Consider the following 22,953-nt stretch of genomic DNA (forward strand, 5'->3'; position numbering starts at 1 on the left):
GCCGCCATTTATTGTTTTAAAAATGCATTGTTTCATGCCATGCACTTCCCATCAACTTTTTCTATTTAATGCTCACTACAATCAAGTGGATTAATATCGTTTTATCATCTTGTTGCTGATGAAGCTTCAGTCTGGTGCCGAAATGTTAGGTAGCTTGGCTAGGTTTGTCTCCGAACAGGAGACCAGGGGCTCAAACCACAGTCTGGCCTGACTTAAAGCACACACACATTTAACATTCCATGACCTTACCTCTGTCTCTGCAGTCAGCCACTCCTTTATGTCCCTTCTGTAGCATTCAATAGACGTGTAAGCTTTTTTTATTCCACCGGGGTACTGCGTTCTGATTGTTTCTCGTTAGCAGTTGTCTTCCCTCTCTCCTGGGGACCTTGGTTACATAATACCTGAAAATATTAAATTAGTTTTCCTTTACAGGAAATTATGTTCCATTAGGGCCACTGACATAGCTATTCCGAGACCTCCAAGAGAGCTGTGTGCTTTTTGGAAATGTCTGACAAATCTGATTGCTCTCCGGCAAGGAGCTCTCTGAAGGCCTTGTGGCTGGTTGAGTAATTAGGCATTAAGTGGCTTTAATAATAGAAATAGGAGTTCCAGACAAAAGGGCTCTACCTGCGATCGTCAGAGCTGCTTTGGGTCCTGCTTCTGACAGAGAAAATGAGGGAGCAGAGACATTTAGTGGTCTGCAAAACTAATGTCACTAAGGTCACTAATGTCACATATTCCCTGGGCAGAGAAAAGATGGTCCCCAAGGAGAACGCACCGAAAAGGAGCACCCTCCTTTCCAACCCAGGACTCTCGAAGCATCCTCTGAGGACCATTCCACAGGGATAATTCCCTCTTGAGTTAGGCTCTTGGCTACCTCCGCAAAGTGCAGGTCATTGTCCACTTTGGTTTGTCACTTAAAACTTCAAGATCTCATTTCCACATAGTTTTGAGACTGTCTGTTCACGTGGAGCTCATGGCCTGATGATTTCCTCCTTGTCATTTGTCAACCCTGTGGGTAAGTTTGACTTTGCCTGATAGGTGTCCTCGTCAGGGTTCTTTTCCTTCTTTCTTGGCATTTTAATATCCTAATGATAAGTCAGGGCTCAGTTTCAACACCACCTTTTGCAGAAATCTTCTAAGTCTCATTGCCATCCTCTTTCTTCTTTGCATAGTTACAAAACTTTACAACTTAGACTCCAGCCATCCCATTTCCTTTTCACCCGGTATCAGTATTACCTTCGATAACTCTCAATTCTTGCTATCCAGGTATCATCTTCAAATGGAAGGATGATGTGGTAACTCCCCTGTCTAGTCTACCTGGAACCTATTTCGAAACATTGTATGTAGTAGGTGCTTAATAAACACATGTTATTCATATCATCAGTGGTGGAGCCTCACGTTCATTTGTCTAACCATTCAATCTCCTTTTAGTATCAGGAGGGATTTACCCTTTTGTCATTCTCTACGCTATGCATGGTATCATTGGTCCCAACATAGTATGCTGCAGGGTGGCTATATTGTTCTAGAAATCAGGACCTGGAAATGCTTTGGACAGAGATTTCAAGACTCTTATGGACAGTGCTTTAACACTCAACAAGTACACTATAAACTCCAGGTGATTTTGATATTTAGAATGGGAAAAACAGCATTGAAATTTCATAAAGACTTGGATCTTACCTTCCCCATTTGCCCAGGTACCATTTACCTGGTTTCATCTCCTGCAACCCCCAGCTTATCATTCAGGTGCACCATACATATACCATCTTACAGCACCCATGACTATAAAGTATGTGGTTGCTTGGATTGATTCCTGTCTCCTTCCAGATGGAACTATGCTAAAATGAACACAAAGATCCAGGTACTAATTAAAGCCAAAATATGCTTCAATCATAACAGAAACTCATTTGAACCTTCTTTCCAGAACTTGGACAGTAAAAACCACCCCCTGGGTCAGAGGGACAAGTTAGCACATGGGAAACAGAGGTGTCTTAGAACCAGTCACAGCGAGTCCCCAAGTTCTGACTTGACATACCTGAACAGAGATGTGCCTTTGGAAAACACTTCTTTCTTTAACTTCTCTAGATAAGCACCTTACGTGACTGTGAGGGCGGTATCATTCCAATGGGGCAAGTGAAGACTCAGCAATCAAATTCTTTGCTTTTCTTCCAGGGAGAAAGGGAGTGGGGGTGAAAGAGGAATCCATGGCTCCTTTAGTTGTCCTTCCAGGCAAGGACTAAAAATTTCTTCTCTATAGATCTGCCATAGTAGAACTTCAAGCAGTTCCTCCCTGACTTTTATTATGTATCTATTTACATCCATCATGCATTTCAGATGTTTTTCCAAGCCGGTAATTTTCCCCAGTGTCCCTCTTTTATTTCCACTTTGCAAGACCTTCCACGCTATTCATATCTGTCTCTGTCCTCTGGTTTCCTTGGTGAGTGCGCCTTGTTGATATTCTGGGGATGGGGGATGTGTGTGTCTCTTTCTCAGTTCTCTGTTTCTATCTTTACTCTCTGATTTCCATTACTTTGGAATGCCAGTGCCCCCCTCCCCCCGGCAAGCCAAGCCCAGAGTAGATGCTCACAGATGTTCTTTAATGTACTCAGAGCATAAGCTGTCCAGCAGTGCAGGGCTGGTGACATGACATCACACTTTGGGTTAGGCTTGTCCCTCTTCTTTCAAGGAGAGTATTTGAATTCCCACAAGCAAACCCACATTCTTCTGAGGCCAGTGATGTAAAAATTTGTTTCACCACCACCTGCCCAGTAGCTACCCTCGGCTTCTCGCAGAGCTGAGTTTCCCTCAGTTTGTCCTTTGGCACCTACAAAGAGTCATAAAATGACCCCATGTCTCCCAGGTGGCACACAACTTGTGAGCACAAACTTGATCCCTAAGAATTATGAACTGCAGAGTCTGTTATTTGTTGGTTACAGAGTAGATAGTTCAGTTTTGGATTCAAACCCTTCGATACCTTTTGCTGTAAAAAAAAAATGTGGTCCAAGAACTAGTGAGATACTACATATAGGGCTCTTACCTTCTGTGCAGCTAACCCAGCATCCCATTTGGTCCCCTAGGCACCACTCTAAGTCATTCCTTAACTCCTAACTGCAGAACCAGGAGTAGTACCTGATTGTTGCCAGGCGTGACTCCAAAATAAACCCCCAAAAAATGGCCATAAAGATTAGATTCTCTCTCTCTGTAAAATTATTTAAAAATATTTAAAGAAATTTACTTAGAGAAATGTGAATAGAGAAAGAGAGAGATGCTTAAGAGCTAACATGGACTTCTCCTGAGTGGGTAAAGCCAATTTCTTCTCTCCTAAGCGTCAATACAGCAGCCCCCACTGGTCCACAGGCACCCTGGAGAGAGCTGTCATTATTAGTGTTCATTTTTAAAAAATTGACTGGTTTAATATTTTGTAGGAGAAAGAAAAATCTTTGCTTTAAAACAAATAAAAGGGGAGGATGTTTATCCAGTGACTAGGAACACTAAGGTTCTTGTACGTGATATATAGACAGTGCTTAACCCAGCTCAGAGCAAGTAGGCACTCAATAAATAGTGGCCACTCTCACCACCCTCTGTGGAGACAGAGGCGGTGACTCACTGAAGGACACACAGATGGTTAATGGCAGAGACAAACCTGGAATTAACGCCTCAGATTTTAGCCTGGGGGCCTTTTGCCTTTCCTTGCCCTCTGCCTTCTCCTATGTGTCTGCATGTAGGAACTCCCTGGTCCCTAAGTCCTTTTTACATCTTGGCCAAATTCATTACACCACTCAGCAAAAAAAAAAAATAAGGAAAGAAAGAAAAAAAGGGGAAAAAATCCTCTTCCACATGATGCAGGGAAAAAAATTACCCTTAATTACTGGGGCTTCTCTACAATTATAGGACGTGCATTTGAACTCTGAAGGGTCCTCTCCTGAGGATAACCTTTATTTGCCTGATTGCGTCTGCTCAGTTAATTCTGGCTAATTACTATTTTCTTCCTATTAGATTCTAATTATATACAGTATTTTCATTATAAAGCGTAATGTTTCCCAGAGAACCATGTCAATTATACAGGCAATATTACCGGAGGTCTGGTTTACCTCATTAAGCCCAAGCAATGAAACCATGCATCTGATTAAGCCCACAATTTGCGGGGTGGACTTTAACTATATGTGGATACTAGCAACTCTCACCTAGAACTAGTTGGGTGTGGGGGAAGATTAGAGAAAGTTGGAGAAGCCCCTTAAAGGAAGGACTAGTTGGGTTTCTTCAAGGCACACCAATAAGGAGACTTCAGTATCCTCGGATTTATATTGACAGGCACAATCTTGTCTATCTTAAGCACCCTTTAATTTTACTTTGTTACTACCTGGGTTTAGGTGTTCTGACAGGAAAACCAACCTAACTGTGGAGTCAAAGTCTTCTGGTTGGCCACACAATATTGTTGTCCACTCCACCTCTGGATGTGTTTGCAATCTAGTATCTTCCTGTGGCCCTTGACCTTCTGACATCCGTATGAACTTATCTGATTTATTTATCTTCAGTATTGGTACTCACAAGTTTGACAGACATCTTACCCTTACCACGTCCAACACAAAATTTTAAAATTTTGTTCTCCCTGAACCCAATCCTCCTTATATACCTCTCCTTAGTACAGGTCATGACCATCCACCTAGAGGATCAAGTGAAATACCAAGAAGTCATATTAATTCCTTTATTTCATCTCATATCAAATCCATGAACATGTCCTATGACCTCTTAAGGCCCCAATATCTCCTTGACCTACTTATTCTTCCCATTTCCACTATTACCTGCCTAATCCAGGTCACTTTCCTCTCTACTCCATGATAGCCTCCTAATTAGTCATCTTATTTGTTATCCCTGGCATACCTGCATCCATTTTTCCCAGTAGCAAATAAATGTGATTTACAGTATAACAAAGCAAAAAAAAAAAATCCAAACACAAAATCAACCATGTTATTCTCTTTTCATATCTTTTAGACATACTGTTAATTGGATTAAAAAGAAAAGTTTTTAGCATGTCTTTCACACACTTTATGACTACTTTGCTTACTCACTAAGTATTTATTGATGATCTACTGGATAATTGTTAGTGCCTAATATTTATATTTGTCTTTTCCAACTGGATTGTCTAAGAGGTGGTTTCATATCTATTTCCACACTTCCATCCTACTCTTATATGGGAAGATTCTCAAGAAATGTGAGCTACAGTGCTATGATTTGACACTTGAGCAGGAGTTTTGAAAACAAAGTTGATTAAAAAACACACTTTTATTGGATTCTAAGGAATTAATAAAATCCTCCCTTTGGGGATTAATAAAACAGGATTTTTTAATATTAGCCTTATTTTTCCTACTTTATAAAAGTATTTTAATCAACATTCTCAGCTTTAAAGGATGGACTCAAGCAATGTTCTCTCCTTGACAGGGGTGGATTTCATCAGCTCATTTGTAGATAAGTCACATTTTTTATATTGGTTGCCTGGCCTGAAAAATGTTATTCTGAGTTTCCTAATAAAAATCCATGAAAACAGTAAACTTCAATCAAATTGGAAAGTAACTTTTCTTGAGCATCTTATCATCTAAAAGCTAATTTTTAAATATCGATCTTAGACCATGACAACATAGCTTTTGTTTACGGAGATTCAGTGTACTTTTTTTTTTTTTTGCTTTTTGGGTCACACCTGGCGATGCACAGGGGTTACTCCTGGCTCTGCACTCAGGAATTACCCCTGGCAGTGCTCAGGGGACCATATGGGATGCTGGGATTTGAACCCAGGTCAGCCGCGTGCAAGGCAAACACCCTACCCGCTGTGCTATCTCTCCAGCCCCTCAGTGTACTTTTTAAGATAGTGAATTCCTTATAAAATGATGACATACTCTAGAGCCTGGTCACTGGGTTTCAAATCCCAGGTCTCTATATAGTATCTTTGTATGACTTTGAGAACATTTGCTTACCCTTGTGTTTTACTGTACCATCCATAAAATGGGAGATAATAGTAGATCCTACTTTCTAGAGTTATTTTAAGAATTAAGTGAGTGAACTAACTTAGATTCAGACTTGCTATACTCATGTTCCACTAATGTTGCATGTAAACCTACTTTGGTCTTACCCCAAATTACCATTATCGCCATCAATAAATACTATGGAAAGTATTAGTACCACTCATTAAGTGCTACTGTAACACTCTTTAGTCTAACCAAGACATTTGTAACAAGTATAATATGATCTCAATTTGCAGATGAATAAAACTAAAGATCTCTAAGGGATCCCTAACTAGTCTGAGGGTAAGCAATAGATAAGTGACTGATCTAGAGTAATACCTAAGTTTTTTTTTTTTCACAAAGCCCATGTCCTTAAAATAAATTAAAAGTCATTGTAAATTTCCTAGTGCTGTGTACCTTGTACGTGGAGAGTGTTTTTAACTAAATAGTGCCACTTGCTATCACCCCAAAAGCACATATTAAATCCTATCCTATAGGGGACTGTATTTGGAGAGGGGACTTTAATGGTAAGTGATTAACTTAAAATAAGGCCTCATGCAACATTACTAGTTTTCTTAAAGAAAGAGATAGGAAAGGTCTACAGAGAACACAGTGAGAAGGCGTACTTTCTTTAGTCAAGGAGAGAGCCTTCCAGAAACAGTAGTCTCCGACCTGTACACACCTTGATCTTGATCTTCCTACCTCCAAAATCAAGAGAAAACCAGTAAAACAAGTTTCTATTATCTCACTCACCCAGTTTTAGGAATTTAGCTATGTCATCCTTAGTAGAGTAAAACAGAAGAACATACGGTACAAAAATGATTAAAGACAATAGGTGGTAACTAGTATTTTATTTTATAGAATATTTCCTATATTCAATGATAAATTAATAAATTGATAAATGCAGGATCTGTGTCTAGAAAGTGCCTTCCTTTTGGAGCTTTAAGAAGGGGTCTCCCCTGGGATCCCCACGGATTCTTATCTCCCCCTTTCTTCTACTTAATATCTATATGTCAATAGTTGGACAGGCTGGATGCTCCATCAGGACTGGAAAGTGCAGTGTTTTTTTCTTCAACACCAGCCAAGTTAAGAGATAGCCTCTTGATAATTCTCTATTGGCTGCATATCTCAGGAATAGCGTAATCCACTGGGCACCTTCCAGGCTCTAGATGTCTTTTCTATGTCTTTGTCCTTGGCTACGCGAGCTACTCAGGTAGGGACAGAGAGTTTTATGTAGCAGTCTTGCTGGACCCCTGCCAGATCCTCGGGAGCCGCCGAGTCTGGGACATGCCGTTTGTTTATGTGAGTGTTAGGGAACATTACTGGGATGTAATGAAAATGCAGGGCAGGCCATCATCCTAGAGTGCGTTTTTCTCCATTATCTTCCTGAGATCTCAGGTCTGACTTGAAATCTTACGGGCTACTGCTAAGTGGAAATGGAGCCCGAGAGCGGGGAAAACTTCCCTATGACGGCAATCTTTCCTGAAGCAGGAAGAGTATGACATGCATGGATCACTACATCGAAGATACTGAGCCGGAATACCTCCACTCCTTTTGGGGACTTTATCCAGGGCAAGAGAATTAATTTGTTACAAGAGCAAGAAAGTTTAATCGAAGTTCAAAAGTTGTTCCTCTTAAGAAACGGACATGAGAGTAGGTTCAAGGTTACTGCTCTAATATCACACTCCCTACATTCTAGTTTCTTCTCCAAATGGAAGTGATTTTCCCAGATTTTAATTGAATCCAGAATTGTGCCCCATTTGAGTTCTAAGTAAAGAGGCAGAGCAAGGATTGAGAGTCACTAAAGCAGCAGCATAGACCATGTAGAATTATGTAATGGACTCTTTGAAGTTTTCTTTCTCCTAAGTAATTTTCTCCTGGAGGCTTGAAAGTCTCATCATTGAGCTGTGTTGCTCTCAGAAACATACCATGGATAATAAGATCCAAACAGTTGAACTCCAGTGGTGAACTTGAGCTGCAATAATCAACTTATCTACTGCCTTACATGACTATTTTTCAGGTGTGACTCTTTGGGTTCGTCCCCCATTTTTCCTGAAACTCAGTTTTTTTCATGGACAAAAATGAAAGGATTGGTCAAGATAATTATGTTATCTGGTCCACTAAATTAAGAGCAAAGATACTTGAGTGTTTCATTAGGATGCCACAGGCCCTTGTTCAGATCTTGAGCATCTGGGAAAGCCAAGGAATCCCTTCAGAGCTGGCCAAATCAGGATGATGGCTGGCTCATCTTTGGGCTGTAAGTTAAAGCAAGTGCTTGGGGAAATGAGGAAAGAGTTCAAGTACCAGATTGTATTTTTCCAGCATCTGTACCATCTCTGGAAACCCAGATTATCATCCTGATTCCAACATTTGGAGCCAAGGCTGTTTATTAGCTTGGTTTATAATAATAGAATGTGGGCTGTGATGATGTAAACCAAAGCTAGGACCTTAAAACTTTGTTTGGTAACACGTTCTCCTCCCCTCTTCTCAGTCTCCTTGTTTCTCTTTTCCTCTTAATCCTCTTTCCTTTTTGTTTTTCCCCACCCCCTTCCCCTTAGCTCCCTCCTCTTCTCCCTTCCTTCTTCCTTTTCTCTCTTCTCTCATTTCTACTTTTCTTTTTCCTATTTCTCTTTCATTCTTCCACAGTTTCATTATGATTACCAAATGGTCAGATGATGAAGATTTATCTGAAGATTCCATAGCCCTGGGATTAAATAAGAATTTAGATAAAAACAATCCCAGGGGCTGGAGAGATAGCACAGCGGGTAGGGCGTTCGCCTTGCACTCGGCCGACCCGGGTTCAAATCCCAGCATCCCATATGGTCCCCTGAGCACAGCCAGGGGTGATTCCTGAGTGCAGAGCCAGGAGTAACCCCTGGGCATTGCCAAGCAAAAAAAAAAAAAAAAAGGATCCCAGTTCCTTGACTGGACCCAGTTTCTTTTTGTGAATAAGACCCTGCTAAGGCCCTTTCTTTCACTCATATTAAGTCATTGTTATTTTGGCATTCTCATTACATTAATATACCTTGATTAATACAAAAGTACTGTGTTCTACAGGAAAAAGCCTGTCGTCTTTGAGAAGTGTTCTCCTATTTTCTTGTATTGCATAGCACAATATGTGTCTGACTTAAATTCTTGATTCTGTGGGAACACACAAAGTGGACTTATTTCCCTTTTCTGACAAGGAAATCATGTCAGAAAAGGTGTGATATGATAAATTAGATGGCTGGAACACCCAGGACTTGGAGCTGAATAGACCTGAGATAGAATCCGAGTCTACAGAATCTTACACCCATGATCAGTTGTGTAATTTCAGGTACAAAGCTCACCTCTTCTATTTTTCTGAATTAAAGCTAGTTGTTCTTCTCATCTCTGGAAGTGTTATGCATCGCAATTTTTTTTTCTTTTTGGGTCACACCCATCGGTACACGGAGGTTACTCCTGGCTCTGCACTCAGGAATTACTTCTGGCAGTGCTCAGGGGACCATATGGGATGCTGGGAATCAAACCTGGGGTCAGCCACATGCAAGGTAAATGCCCTACCCATTGTACTATTGCTCCAGCCCCAGTCTCACAATTTTTTGATTCTTAAATAGGACAAGCTCTTCCAAACTAGTATGCTTCTCCTTTCAAAGGTGAAACTAATGGAGGGTCAGTCACATTAGCATCACATCATTATAAACTTCAAGATGGCAGAAACTGGGTTTACTGAATTCATCCCTAATGTAGTAAATCGGCCCTAATGTCCTCACCTCCCCTAATGTCCTCTAGAGTGCCTAGAATAGCTACTTTAGACTCAAAGTAAGTAATTTGATTGAATTAATACATAAATGGATAAATGAACTTCATTTCATTTGAGTTGGGCATAATACTACCTATGCCCTGGGGTTTAGGTAAAGCCATTGCTGAAGTTACCGAGTCTAATACAGAATAGAATCTAGTCTACGGTAGCCCAATAATGTGAGTTCCTTAGATGGGAAAGGATGTTTGTTTGTCAGGCTCAGAAGAAGGGGAAGAACTGCCATAGTGAAGGACTTATCACCAGGCGAAGACAATGGCCTTTCATGGCTTTTGTTTGTGGTAGCTTTTAGGGAGGCAGACATCACACTGGAAGGGTATATGCATTTGGTACACACAAAATACAAAATGTTGTATTGTTGTTGCCTTAAAGTCACCAAGAAGCAATGAAATGAAAAGCATTTAGCAAAGATAAGGCACACTCTGATTAGTATGATTTCAGGTAATGGTTATCTGCTCTACCAGAGAGGACTGGTAAGTGCTGAGGACTTGTACCGAGTCTTATGAGATTCATGTTGTCAAGAGAAGAGCTGACCTTGAACTATTCCCAGTGTGAATTGCTGGGATGAAGGTTGAGAGACAAAGGGATTGGCTGAAGTGTAGTTTACACTGGGGAGAATGAGGGTGGGGAGTAAAGTGATAATTAGGCATTATGGAACGGGATTGGTGGTGATCTCCACTACCAGGTAATATTGCTTAGGCTTGTCCTAGGGTGTGCTATGTGAGAGAATATTATAAATGCCTAACAACTGTACATGTTAAATGGCCATCCATTTGGGATACATCCAGGAGCCGCGTTGCAACCTGTGGTACTTGGGAACCATATGGAGCTGAGGATTAAACTTTGGTCAGCTGCATGCAAGGTAAGTACTTTATCTCCTGTACTAGATTCCTGACCCCAAGCCATCCTTTTTTTTTAATGCCACTTGAAGTTGTTCTGAGGCAGGGGTCTGGATCAGATGACCTTTGAAAGTTTATTCCAACCACACTACTCTGTGGTTGTCCTAAAACAGATAGAGAGAAACAAAAATCAGGGACCTTGGCCTATATTTCTCTCCCTCATAAATCTCCTCCACTGCCCGGCGTCATCTCTCTGTCCACAGATTAATCTTCTCTGGCTTCCTGCAGGAACCAAAGGACCTATTGACCTCATCCTGTTCTCCAGGCTACAAGTGAGAAATGGGGATCTCAGTCTGGAAAAGGTCTAGGTGTGGGCACAGGGCAGCTGAGCCCCCAGGGAATCGACAAGTAGTAGATCTTGTGCAAGAAGGACCCTCGTCAGGAATGTCCCAGGGTCCGAACTGCAGAAGGAGATAATGTGCTTTGTTGTTTTGCATGAATAACTTTGATTTAAGATTGTGGGATGGTGGAGGACAGTGCCAACTCCTATCAGATAATTTCCCAATGCAAATAAAGACCTAAACTAAATGCAACTTTTGTGTGATTTCTTCTTCATCTTTTTTTCTTTTTTTTTCTTTTTGGTTATTTTGTTCCATTGCCTGAGAACTTGTGGTTAATTAAGAACTGGAGCTTCAAACTGGAAGTCCCAGCTCTTGTCTTCAGGCTTTCTGTACCTCACTTTCCTCATGTGTGAAATGAGAATAACAACAGTACTCACCTTAGACCCATAGGGAATAGTGAAATTTTTTGATTCCTACAAGACACAAAGTGAGCACACAAGAAATGTTATTCTTGATTGTATTATTCATTAGATAGTGAGGATTGGAAATGCCTGTCACTCTGAGTTGTTGTGAGAGTCAAATTCATTTAGTTTTTATTTAAATGAAAACGTGCTGAGCACTTAGTAGATGTTAAATTGTGTCCTAGCTAATGGAGTTTGTGTGTGTGGGGGGGCATTGTGGATATTTTGCAAACACAAAATAGTTTCTTACTTCCTAGAGCTAAAACAAATAGTTGGGTATAAGCTCAATTTGCAAACAATTAAGCATATGTCTATATACTTATGACAATGCTATGAAGGCAAAGGGTCGGCAAAGGGTCAGGTACAGCTACCGATAGTATTTTGCCTGCATGGCAGAGCTTGGCAAGCTACCCGTGATGTAATCAATATGCCAAAAACAGTAACAATAACAAGTATCACAATGGAGACGTTATTGGTGCCTGCTCAAGCAAATCAATGATGATGACAGTGATGACAATGGGATGACAGTGATACAGGGAAGATAATGACTATTCAGAGAGACAACCTGAGTTTTGGTGGTCCCACAAGGTGCATCAGAAAAGGCCACTTTTGAGCTTACACGTAAAGAGTACATATGAATATAGGTTCCCGCTAGTCCTGACAACATTATGTAGGGATCTTGTGGGGGGCAGCAGGGCGTGGTGAGGATGGTGGGTCAGAACCAAATTCTGACTCTTAACCACCAAAGCAGTGGAGGTGAATTCTTTGATAAACTGAAAAATTCATTAACTTAATTTTCTATATTTCCCAGGTTTGGGGGTTTTGTTTTGTTTGGGGCCTACACTTTGCAGTGCTCGAGGGCCGACTCCTGGCTCTTTGCTGAGGGAAGATTTAGGGGACCCTGTGGGATGCCAGGGATTGAACCTGAGTCTGCTGCATGTAAGACAAGCACCCTACCCACTGTACTATTGCTCTGGTGCCAAGTTTCCGGAAGTTTTAAAAACTAAAATGGTGTGTGTGTGTGTGTGTGTGTGTATGTGTGTGTGTGTGTGTGTGTGTATGTGTGTGTGTGTGTGTGTGTATGTATGTATGTATGTATGTATGTGTTATCACAATCCTACCACTGGTGTTTGGATACCAAATACTGAATCCCGTCTTCTGGATTTGCTTTAGCTGCTCTGAACCTCAGTTTCTCCTCTTCAGCAATGAGGCTATTTTCCCTCTTGCTTAATGGAGTTATTCTCTCAGGAGGCGGCTTGTGGAGAGTTGCAATAAATGTTGATTCCTTTTTTCTCTTCTTTGCTCTGTGGCTTAAGCTTTAACTGTTGGTGCATCTGACGATAGTCTGCATCGAGAGGTGACATTACACATTCATAGCTGGTTTTTCGTCAATATGTGTCCTGCCCATCCCATGGTTGTGGATCACCCGCTGGATCTGACCATTCTAGAAATTTCCTCTTTCTTAAAGAACCCTTTCTGGCCAGCGCCTCCCCATCCTCACATGCCATTTCTGCAGGAGAAGACCTTCTTTTAATTCTGAGCCAGTGAGCACAAGGGAAAATAAGGAGGGATTCATCAAAACAGCTCATGAAAAATAGGTTCGTTCTTTTGAGGAAGACAGCATACAAATGGGATATATATTTATTTTACAAAAGGGAGGGGGGAATGGCGGGGTTTAAACAGAAGACTTTAAGCAGGGAACAAGAGAGGAAAAAATATGTCTCTTAAATGCATTCAGCGCCATTGCCACAAGGCTGCCGAGCTAGGATTGTTTATTAGAAGATAAGATAGTGAAAAATGTATTTTGCAGAAAGAAAATAGTAAAGTCAGGTCTGAGGCAGATAAGAAGCCAAATTTCTATTTTATGCTCAATTGAGTGACTCAGTTACATTATCTGGGAAGCAGGGGTGAAATAACACCCTTCGGAAAATGGGCCTGGGTTGCTCCAGGTCTCCTAGCAGCCCTGGCCTAGCTGAACCTAGCTCAGCTGGGATGCTGACTGCTCACAACAGTGCATTTGCAGCTGGGGATGAAAGGGAGAAAGGTGCTGATCTTTTCTCTTCAGCGCCTTCTTTGCTCCTTCATGTGTTCTAACTGCCTCCGTTCAGCTTCCTACGTCCTCTTGTGCTCCTTAAGGTGGGAAAATAAAAACACATGTGCATACAGATAAGGCGCTGCAAAGGGGAGCAGATGCTGGTGCTGGAAAGAGCATCATTAGAGAGCCAGAGGTCTGGGGGATGCAGACTCCTGGCTTGTGGCCACCTCTTTCCTTAGCAGCAGTAACCTGTCATTCGGTTGTTTCTAAAGTAGGGAGTTTTCCACTTGGCTGGAGATCCCAGTCCTTTCTTTTTAATTTCCCCTCCACTGCTTTATCTGTTTTTGTTATGTGCTTCGGCCACGGAGAAACAGAATATGAGTGCCCCAGAGGTCTTCCAGAATCCTCAGTGCAAATCTGGGGGTGGGGTGGGGGTGGGGGTGACTTTTCATTTAAGAGAGAGTCACCTCAAGTCCATTTGGTCACACAGCATCACTAGAAATGGAACCCAGGATTCAAAGTTCTTTTCCCAATCATCCTCCATTATGTTTCTCATTTGTTCCCTTTTGCTGTTGTCATTGAGATGCTACTCCAGGGTCTACACACTTGGTTGTGGTGTTTGTACATGCTTGTGGTGTTGGGCCACATGTCAGATCATCCCATATTCTTTCATGTCCAATGTCTAAATTTTTTCCTATTGTTAGAATGATCTTTTTTTCTGTTTTTGGGTCACACTTGGTGATTCTCAGTGGTTACATCTGGCTCTGTACTACAGGAATTACGCCTGGTGGTGCTCGGGGGACCAGATGGGATGCCGAGGATCGAACCTGGGTTGGTCGAGTGCAAGGCAAACACTCTACCAGCTGTATTATCTCTGTAGCCCAGGATAATTTTTTTAAATTACTAATTCAATGAAAGGATAGAGGGACTTAAAAATGCAGCTCAAATAAATCCAGTTAATAGTTATTGGACTCAAATCAGTTGACACCCTGCTATGAACCTAGGTGAATAATGACTCCCTATAGGTCCTCCATCTATAAATCATCCATTAGATATGATTCAATTAATTTGGGGGTTGAAAATATTATTTGGTATAATATGGGTAAATTCATTCTAATTACCTGTATCCCTAAAAGTAAAGAAACTTTAACAATCGGAAGATAGTGAGAGGTTTAATGAGATATATTACTGGTTTTGAAGATGTGAGGGAAGGTCATGGGCCAAAGAATATAGATAGTGCCTAGAATCTGGAAAATGCGAGAACAAGTTCACTCACCCATTGGCTCTGGTAAGTAAAGCAGGTTTGCCAACTCTTCATCTCAGCCCAGACTTCTGTAGAAAGAATTTGTAAGTCATTACAACAGTAATAAGTTAACATGGCAGATATCCAAGTTCCAACAAATATCCAAACCTCATTCATTATCTCCTTCTGTAGTTCCTTCAACTCTTTTTTGAAGTCATTTTTAGCTAAGTTTTAGGTTCATTAGGAACTCAACTTTGATATAAGATGATCTTCAATACGGCCGCAAAAAAAGGAAAACTTTGGTTTCAGTAAGCCATCAATTTCATATTCTAATATAAAGAGGAGTGTTGTCATTTGCTCTATTTCTTCATACTTGTGATCAATAAATGGTGCTCAGAGAAGGGTAGTATTTGCCAAAAGTGCATGAGATATTGATGTCAAGATAAAAATTGAGCTTCTGCTTTTCATGGTTGAGTTCAGTGTTGTAAAAATTCTTTGTGTTTATTTTTCATTGGTTTAAAATATCATTGACTTAGTAATTGACTGATGCTTACTTGCCTGATTCACTCTATACCTATATTTGGCCACCAGATTTCAGATTTAACACAAGAGCATAATTGCTATTTAGTGAAAAAAGGATGATCATGGTGAACCAGGTGGCCAACAGGTGGCCATATGGTTCCAAATAAATTTGGGTCTGTTTTTCATAACACATATGTAAGTTACTTTAAGACAGTAATTGACTCACATGAGAAGGTAAAGCAAAAGAGTTCCAAGAAGTATATAACAAAGTCTCACTATCACTTCCTTACTGGTAAATCATCATTGGAAAGGATACCTCAAAGGGCTGGAGTGCATGCTTTGCATCAAAAGGTCTAAATTTAATCCTTGGCACCATATGGTACTCCAGTATTACCAGGAGTAGCCCCTGAGCAGTGTTGGATGTGACCCCCAAAAAAAATTAACCAAAAAAGAAGTCTTATTAGAAAAAACATGAATAAACACTATCCATAAAAATAGCATATCATAGGGGGCTGGAGCTATAGCATAGCAGGGAGGGCGTTTGTCTTGCACGTGGCTGACCCGAGTTCAATCCCCAGCATCCCATATGGTCCCCTGAGCACCACCAGGGGTAATTCCTGAGTGCAAAGCCAGGAATAACCCCTGTGCATTGCCAGGTGTGACCCAAAAAGCAAAAAAAAAAATAGCATATCATCAGAATAAAGAACATTTGTTTATTGAAAGATTCTAGTAAGAGAGTGAAAGAAAAGACTTGGGAGAATATTGGGGAAAAGATATCTGAAATGTACCTTTCTGACAAAAGGTTCATATTCAGAATAAAATAGGAAGAGTAGCCTGGAAGATAGTTCAAAAGGAGGGAGACACATTTTGCATGTGGAAGCCTCAGGTTCGATCTCTGGTATAACATGGTTCCCTAACCACTGCTGAGAGTGACCCCTCCATGAGCACAGAGCTGGGAGAAGTTTCTGAGCATTTCTGGGCGTAGTCCCCAAGGCAAAAGGTAACATAAAAATAAAAAGCCATAGAGAACTGTTAACTAATAAGGAAAAGACAAACCAATTAGAAACTGACAGATTTTTGAGCAACCAAAGGACTTACCTAAGATGCTGCACTTGTCAGTAAACATACAAAAAGTCTTCAAATGATTAGCTACCAATTAGTACACTACTTAGACAACTATAACATTTTACTCCTCATCCAGCAAAAAGGCCAAAGTGGAAAAGGACGAAGAGTACCAGGTGTTGGTAAGGATGTGGAGCAACAAGAACTCACATATATCACTGTGCTAACCATCGTACTGCCCTGCGAAGCCCAAATTGGCTCTCTTATGTATGGAAAACAAAAACTGTGAGAGACTAATTTTTTTTTTAAGTCTCTAAGTTTGTGGTACATTGTTATAACAGTAATGAAAGAACTAAACTTTAACGGTAGGCACTATGTTTGATTTTTATTACATACCTCACTCAACTGCTTTCTTTTTGACAATAATAGTCATGTTCCAGATGACAATCTGCCAACACAGCAAAAAGCAGTGACCATGAGGAGAACCGTAAAGATGGTCCAAATAGTTTTCTCCTCCGGGAGCACAGGGGTGTGGAAAGGCCAGGGTACCCAGCTGTTTGCCTTCCTAGGGGGTGTGTGTGACCCTCATACCAAATGGATTTCCATTGTCTCTGGGGTGAAGTGCAGAATTGTTTACTCAAATGAGTCCGTCTTGGACAGATGCTCCAGAGTGCTCTAATTCTGCCACAAAACTCCATGACCTTGAAGCCACTGAGTCTCACCTCTCTGAATTCATTTTCCCAAACTTAGAAAACAGGACGAGTAAATGCATCTATGTAGTAGAAGGTAAGTGAAGATAGGTGAGATGATGAAAGCAAACTCTTGGTCCATAGTAGGTGATCAAGCAATTGGTAATTAGGAACTCCTTTTAATTTTTTGGATTCATGAAGTATTCAAAATTAGTGATTTTAGGGGCTGGAACGATAGCATAGCGGGTAGGGCATTTGCCTTGCATGCAGCCAACCTGGGTTTGATTCCCAGCATCCCTGAGTACCCCCAGGAGTAATTCCTGAGTGCAGAGTCAGGAGTAACCCCTGTGCATCGCTGGGTGTGACCCAAAAAGCAAAAATAAATAAATAAATAAATAAATAAAAGCAGCATAGATTAAAAAAAATTAGTGATTTTAGATGACTAGGTTTTGCATGTGGGAGTCTCAGGTTCAATCCCTGGTATCATATGGTCCCTTAACCACTGTTGGGAATGACCACCTCTTCCCTCAGTACATAGATGGGAGAAGTTCCTGAGCACTTCTGGGTGTAGCTCCCAAGGCAAAAGAGAACATAAAAACAAAAAGCTATAGAGAACTATTAATCAATAAGAAAAAGACAAACCAATTAGAAATTGGCCAGCTTGGCAGCTATGTATAAAGGTCAAAAAACATTGCTCTCAAAGAACATTGACATGCAGCATGATGGTTATTCATTTGGGGAGCATTTATGAATTTCTTTATATTCTGGAGAGCACTTTTGCTTAAGTTTCAACCCAGCTATTGACAAAAGTGCAGATTAGCATTGTTCAAGACCTCCAAAATTTGTGACTGGTGGATTTGAAGACCTTTCCTTCCAAAGGGGGACAATGGAGCTTTGGGCACTCCTGGGTGGAATCAGTGTATGTCTGTCTGTCTATCCTCATTCATCTTTCCAACTTGAGTGTGAGAAGGCCGAACTTAGGAAAGAAGACCAGAAAAGCAGTCCAGAAACTTTCAGAGTCACTTTTCTGGGTAAAAGGCATACATGCCCCCAAACCAGGATGGGGTAGCTCCATGCTGGAATTGTTAATGCAGTGTAGGTAGAAGAGCCAGGAGCAAATATTTACAGTCTGGGGGCTCTGGAATGCTGATGGGAGGAATGTGTAGTTGTCCATCCGTAGTGTGTGTGTGTGTGTGTGTGTGTGTGTGTGTGTGTGTGTGCATGTGTGTATGTATGAGAGAGACAAGAGATAGACAGAGACAGAAAGAGAGACAAGAGACAGAGATGGAGAGAGGCGGAAAGACAAAGTCAGAAATTCGCTTCCTACTCACTCCCATTCTCTGCTTCCTACTTTATATAAAGTAGTAAGAGTCATTTGATTTGATGGGGATATAGTCATGAGCCTTTAAGCCTGGAATTTTCTCCGTCACTTCTCTGCTTTACTATGTAGGAGGCAAGAAACCCATGCTCTGCCAGGCTAAATCAGGTTACGAAAGCTTTGCCTCCATTATTATGATGAAGGGAGGGCTCTGTGCCCCTCCCACTGGGTGACCCACGAATGGCTACCCTCTAGAACTCAAGGAGACTGAAACTAGATCGTGATGGGGTTCAAAGAAGTACCAGGGCCTTGGGCAACAGGATTAGCAGCTTTTGGTGGAGTGGACTAAGGGCACACCCTGCAGTCCCACAGGCTGACCCCTCACCCTGAGCTCAGGAATCACTGTTAATGCTGAGTATGGGATCAAATTAGGGACCAGATGCAAAGCAAATGCCTGAATGCCTATTTAATCTATGTAGCCCAGCATTTGCACCTTTGATGGACCTGCCCATTTGGGGATCAGACTGGATTAGAAGCTGCTCTTGTGACTCCATGAATTTGGACAAGATGCCAGTCTAAAAGTTGAGTCTCCTCTTTTACAACCCCAGGATACTACCACGATCTCCTTCTGCGTTGCTGAGTGCCATCCTGCGTACAGAACAGTAAGCAGAGAGCCCGCGGCACACTAAGAATTATTGTGGTGGTTTCCTTTCTTCTTTTGTCAGTGCAGTTGAGGTGACCTAGTTCCACTGTGTCCCTGTTTTTTCTTCATCTTTGCTCTGTCTTTCTCTACAACACTGGTTTTCAAGTATAGTCCCTGGAGGGGAAGGATCTCTTATCACTGGAGACAAACAGTATCAAGGCAGACTCTACCGTTGTCCGGTTGGATCAAATGTTGTGTGGGGAGCTCAACTGCTTGACGGGAACAAGCTCTCCAAGTGATGTGCATGTAGATTTGAGACCAGTTTCCCTGCACTCTGTCTCTGAACAACTTCTTATTAGGATCCCTTGTAGCTTCTGCTGGGCTGATTCCATCCTTTTTGATTTCACCCTTTACAACCTGTTCTGTACAAGGTTGATTTGAAAAATAATCCTCAATGGCTTTCCATCCTCTTTTGAGGAAAATGCAAATTTTAAATACATTCAAAAGGGCTTCTGTGATTTGGACTTTGCCTTCTCTCAATTTCCTCTATTTCCTTTGCCTCAAGGCAAAGCTGCATTCCCACACCTCTTTGCACTTCTGGCAGTTTTTCTGTTCCTCAGACACACCAAAGATTTTCTTCTGACTAGCCTGAAATGTCTCCCACCACCCCTGTATGTCCCTGTTCTATTTTCTGCTTTAGGACTCAGTTTAAATGAGCCCTCTGAGAGGTTTTCCCTGATCTTCTCTCAACTCAAAGAAGCGCCACTCCTTCCCACCACCCAAATATACTTTTGTCGATTATCAGGGGTCCTATTACTATATCATGTTTTCAATTTTCTTGTCATGTTTCCAAGTCTGCAGACTTTTCCTTAGCATAGGAGAAGGTTCTTGAGAATAGGGACTTTGCTTACTCTGGGACACTGCTTACTTAGGTCTCAGTCTATCACAGCCTATGCCTTAAAGGAAATCACCTGGCACAGAGTAGATGCTTAATAACTGTTTGCTGGAAGAATTTATAGAGGGATGGAGGAATGAATAACTAAATTAAAAGCATCAGAGGGTCCCAAAGGGGTCCTCATGGAAATCTGTCACGTAAATCCCTTCTAATCCAGTAATAGTACACCTCCAGGGTTGGTATAGCCTGGTAGTTTTCGAAAGGATCACTCTGTTCTCCCTGTCATTTGGGAAAATTTGGAACGAAAATATTTTGCAGAGATAATGACCAAAGACATAGATGGCATCAGTCAAACGTGGGTGATGCTAAGCACCCTGGAAAATGCAACTTCAGTTCACTAGCAATGCATCCCTTCTGCACCTGTTCCAGTGCAGGCCAATGGGATTCATTTGAGGATGCATGGTTGAGGTTAGTCACCCTATTTTATGGTAGCTGGAAACTGGGTTTGTAGGTACTTTTAAAACTCCCAGACTCTCTGAGACCAGTCAGACCCCATGCATCCACACTTACACTGATACAAACTTCCCACAGGCTCAGAGAGGGTTAAGCCTAGCCCAGACTGCAGTTATTTTGCTGGTGAGTTTTTATTTTCAGTGACTAATAGGTAAGAGGGACTTGAGTTCTCCTGGTCTGTGGAGGATGCTGCATAAATGACATCTCTGAGGCCCAGGCCTGTGATTACTGAGCTGAGTATGAGCAATAGGATATTTTGAAGAGATAAAAATGTCTGACCAGCTAATAACTACCAGACGCCAGCGTCACAATGGGGAGACAGTGGGGGGAGTGTTGAGAGAGGCGGGAGGGGGGAAGTGGTCAGAGGCTGTAACTCAGAGAGGTCTAGAGAGGAAGTCCTGCCAGACAATAAACATGGATGTGCCTATCACATAATCAGACACATGCATTACACAGACATTTAGATAGATCTAGAATACAGCCTGTTAAAAGACATCAACCACCCCCAGACACATTATTTTAACCTATAAAACACAGACGACACACAGAGACACCCCCAGTATGCCACAATATAGAATACATCCTCCTCAGGCACAGGTCTACACAAAACACACAGCCTCCAACTTGAGACCCACTCACAGAGCAAAGGATACACAACAAACACACAAATCACTCTTTCAGGTGGTGTCTAGTCATGCGTGAGATACACAAATAACCACAAACACCAATACACAAAGACACACTCATACCTGTTACTCAGCAGTGCATGGAAAGCAATGTATGTAAGTACAATGCAAGTTCAGGTAACAGATTCACAAGGAAGCACACACATGGGCACAGTCCATTAAAACACACACACACACACTTTACTTCACATGTAAAGTACCACACACACACACACACACATACACAACTTCGTACCGATAACTAGCCACAGAAACCTAAACCGTACCTGTGTGGGCGTTCTTCCTTTGCTAATAGATATTTTTAAAAAATCAACTCTCAGACCTCTACTTAATAACACGAACCTATCAACTCAATATACAAACATTACTCTGAAACTGCCAGATTAAAAAATCATCAAGTACAGAAAACTAATGTGTCAGGGGAGCCTCTCTCACCTTTGTAGATATTAATGCTTGTGATAATCATCCTTCCTAGAGGCAGAAAAATCCGACCTCAGCGCAGACCTTTCTCTCATCTTCTCTGGCTGCAGTGGGAGGAGAGCAGGTGTGGGAACGGAAGCCCACACGTGAGCTCGTGGGAAGCACAGGTAGCAGGAGAGCAGGTTATGGCTCTCCGGGGTGATACTAATCTTCCCTGAGACCAGGGGCTTGTTGTTTCCCATTTCTGAACTTCAATTTCTTCATTTGTACAATAGGTCTGGACTGGGGAGACATCTCTGTTCAATCCTTAATAGTGTCAAGGAGCCAGAGACATAGTACGGTGGGTAAGGTGCTTGCTTTGTTTGTGTTTAATAACCAGTTTCATACCAAGAATCTCACAGCACTGTCAGGAGTGATCCCTGAGCACAGAACTAGGAGTCAGCTCTGAGTGTGAGCCTCTTTACAAAAACAAAAATAATAATAATTAAGTTCCAGTGATTACGTTCCAGTGTTAAATGATTCAGGGCCAGTATCCAATTTAATATTTTATAATAATTTTTTGTTTTGGTTTTGGGGCCATACCCACTGGTATTCTGGGTTTACTCTTGGCTCTGCACTCAGGGATCACTCTAGGTGGGGCTAGAGGGACCATATGTGGTGACTGGGATTAAAATAAGGTTTACTGTATGGAGGGCAAGAACCCTACCTGCTGTACAATGGCTTCAGTTCTCACTTAAAGCATTTTTGAGTGGGCTCTGTTACCATACCCATTTCACAGATGGGGAAGTGAAAGCACAGTTTGGTCAGGAGACTTGTCCAAGATCTCACTCACTGGTGATTTTTAGCCTGGATTCAAGGCCACTCTTCTGTGATGGAGAGATCTACCCCTCCTACCGCCACACTGAAGTTGACTGCAAGTTTCTATAGTGTTGGCAAAAAATAACCCATATGAGTCAGAGCTCAGGATTTTGTAAGATACATCTTATACTGGAAATTCTCCACCAGGATTCAGGAGCTGGGAAAGATTTTGGTTTTCAGGTCTCCTCCAAGATATTATTTATCTGACACAAGTTCGTAGCACACCTTCAGAGTATCTTGCGAAGTTTCACCACCTACATTCTCCATGGCTGGTTAGGAAGCCAGAGGCATAGTACAGTGGGTATGGTGCTTAAAAAATAGCAACATATGGACGATCCTTCTCTAAAATACCCTTACTCCTACTCTGCTACCTATGATTGGTAACTTTGGTTTAATCAATATGTATTGATTCTATAAACACCCTTGAAATCCCATGTAGGCAGTTCGTTTAGGGAATTATGTAGTTTTTGTCCTTGGGTATTCTACACTGCAGTGTGGTTATACATGGACAAAGACTTTAGAGTCTTTCTCCTGAGGTTGAAGTATTGACATGGTGGCTTCAGTGTTAATTCCCTGTGGATCATCAATTGGCTCCCTTTGGTTGAGGGTGATTCAATCAACCCAGATGTAGAC

The 22,953-nt window shown here is 41.6% G+C and overlaps 1 long non-coding RNA gene across 1 annotated transcript; it reads right to left on the reverse strand.

Moving 5' to 3' along the window:
* Positions 1-255: 255 nt before the first annotated feature.
* On the reverse strand, positions 256-21,538 carry LOC129399566 (uncharacterized). Its single transcript, XR_008627179.1, has 3 exons — positions 21,478-21,538; positions 14,748-14,803; positions 256-401 (listed from the first exon to the last, which is right to left on the reverse strand). It is a non-coding gene; the product is annotated as an uncharacterized LOC129399566 (long non-coding RNA).
* Between the last annotated feature and the right edge of the window lie 1,415 nt (positions 21,539-22,953).

Source organism: Sorex araneus, chromosome 1, assembly GCF_027595985.1.
Source record: "Sorex araneus isolate mSorAra2 chromosome 1, mSorAra2.pri, whole genome shotgun sequence".
In the NCBI taxonomy this organism is placed as follows: domain Eukaryota; kingdom Metazoa; phylum Chordata; class Mammalia; order Eulipotyphla; family Soricidae; genus Sorex; species Sorex araneus.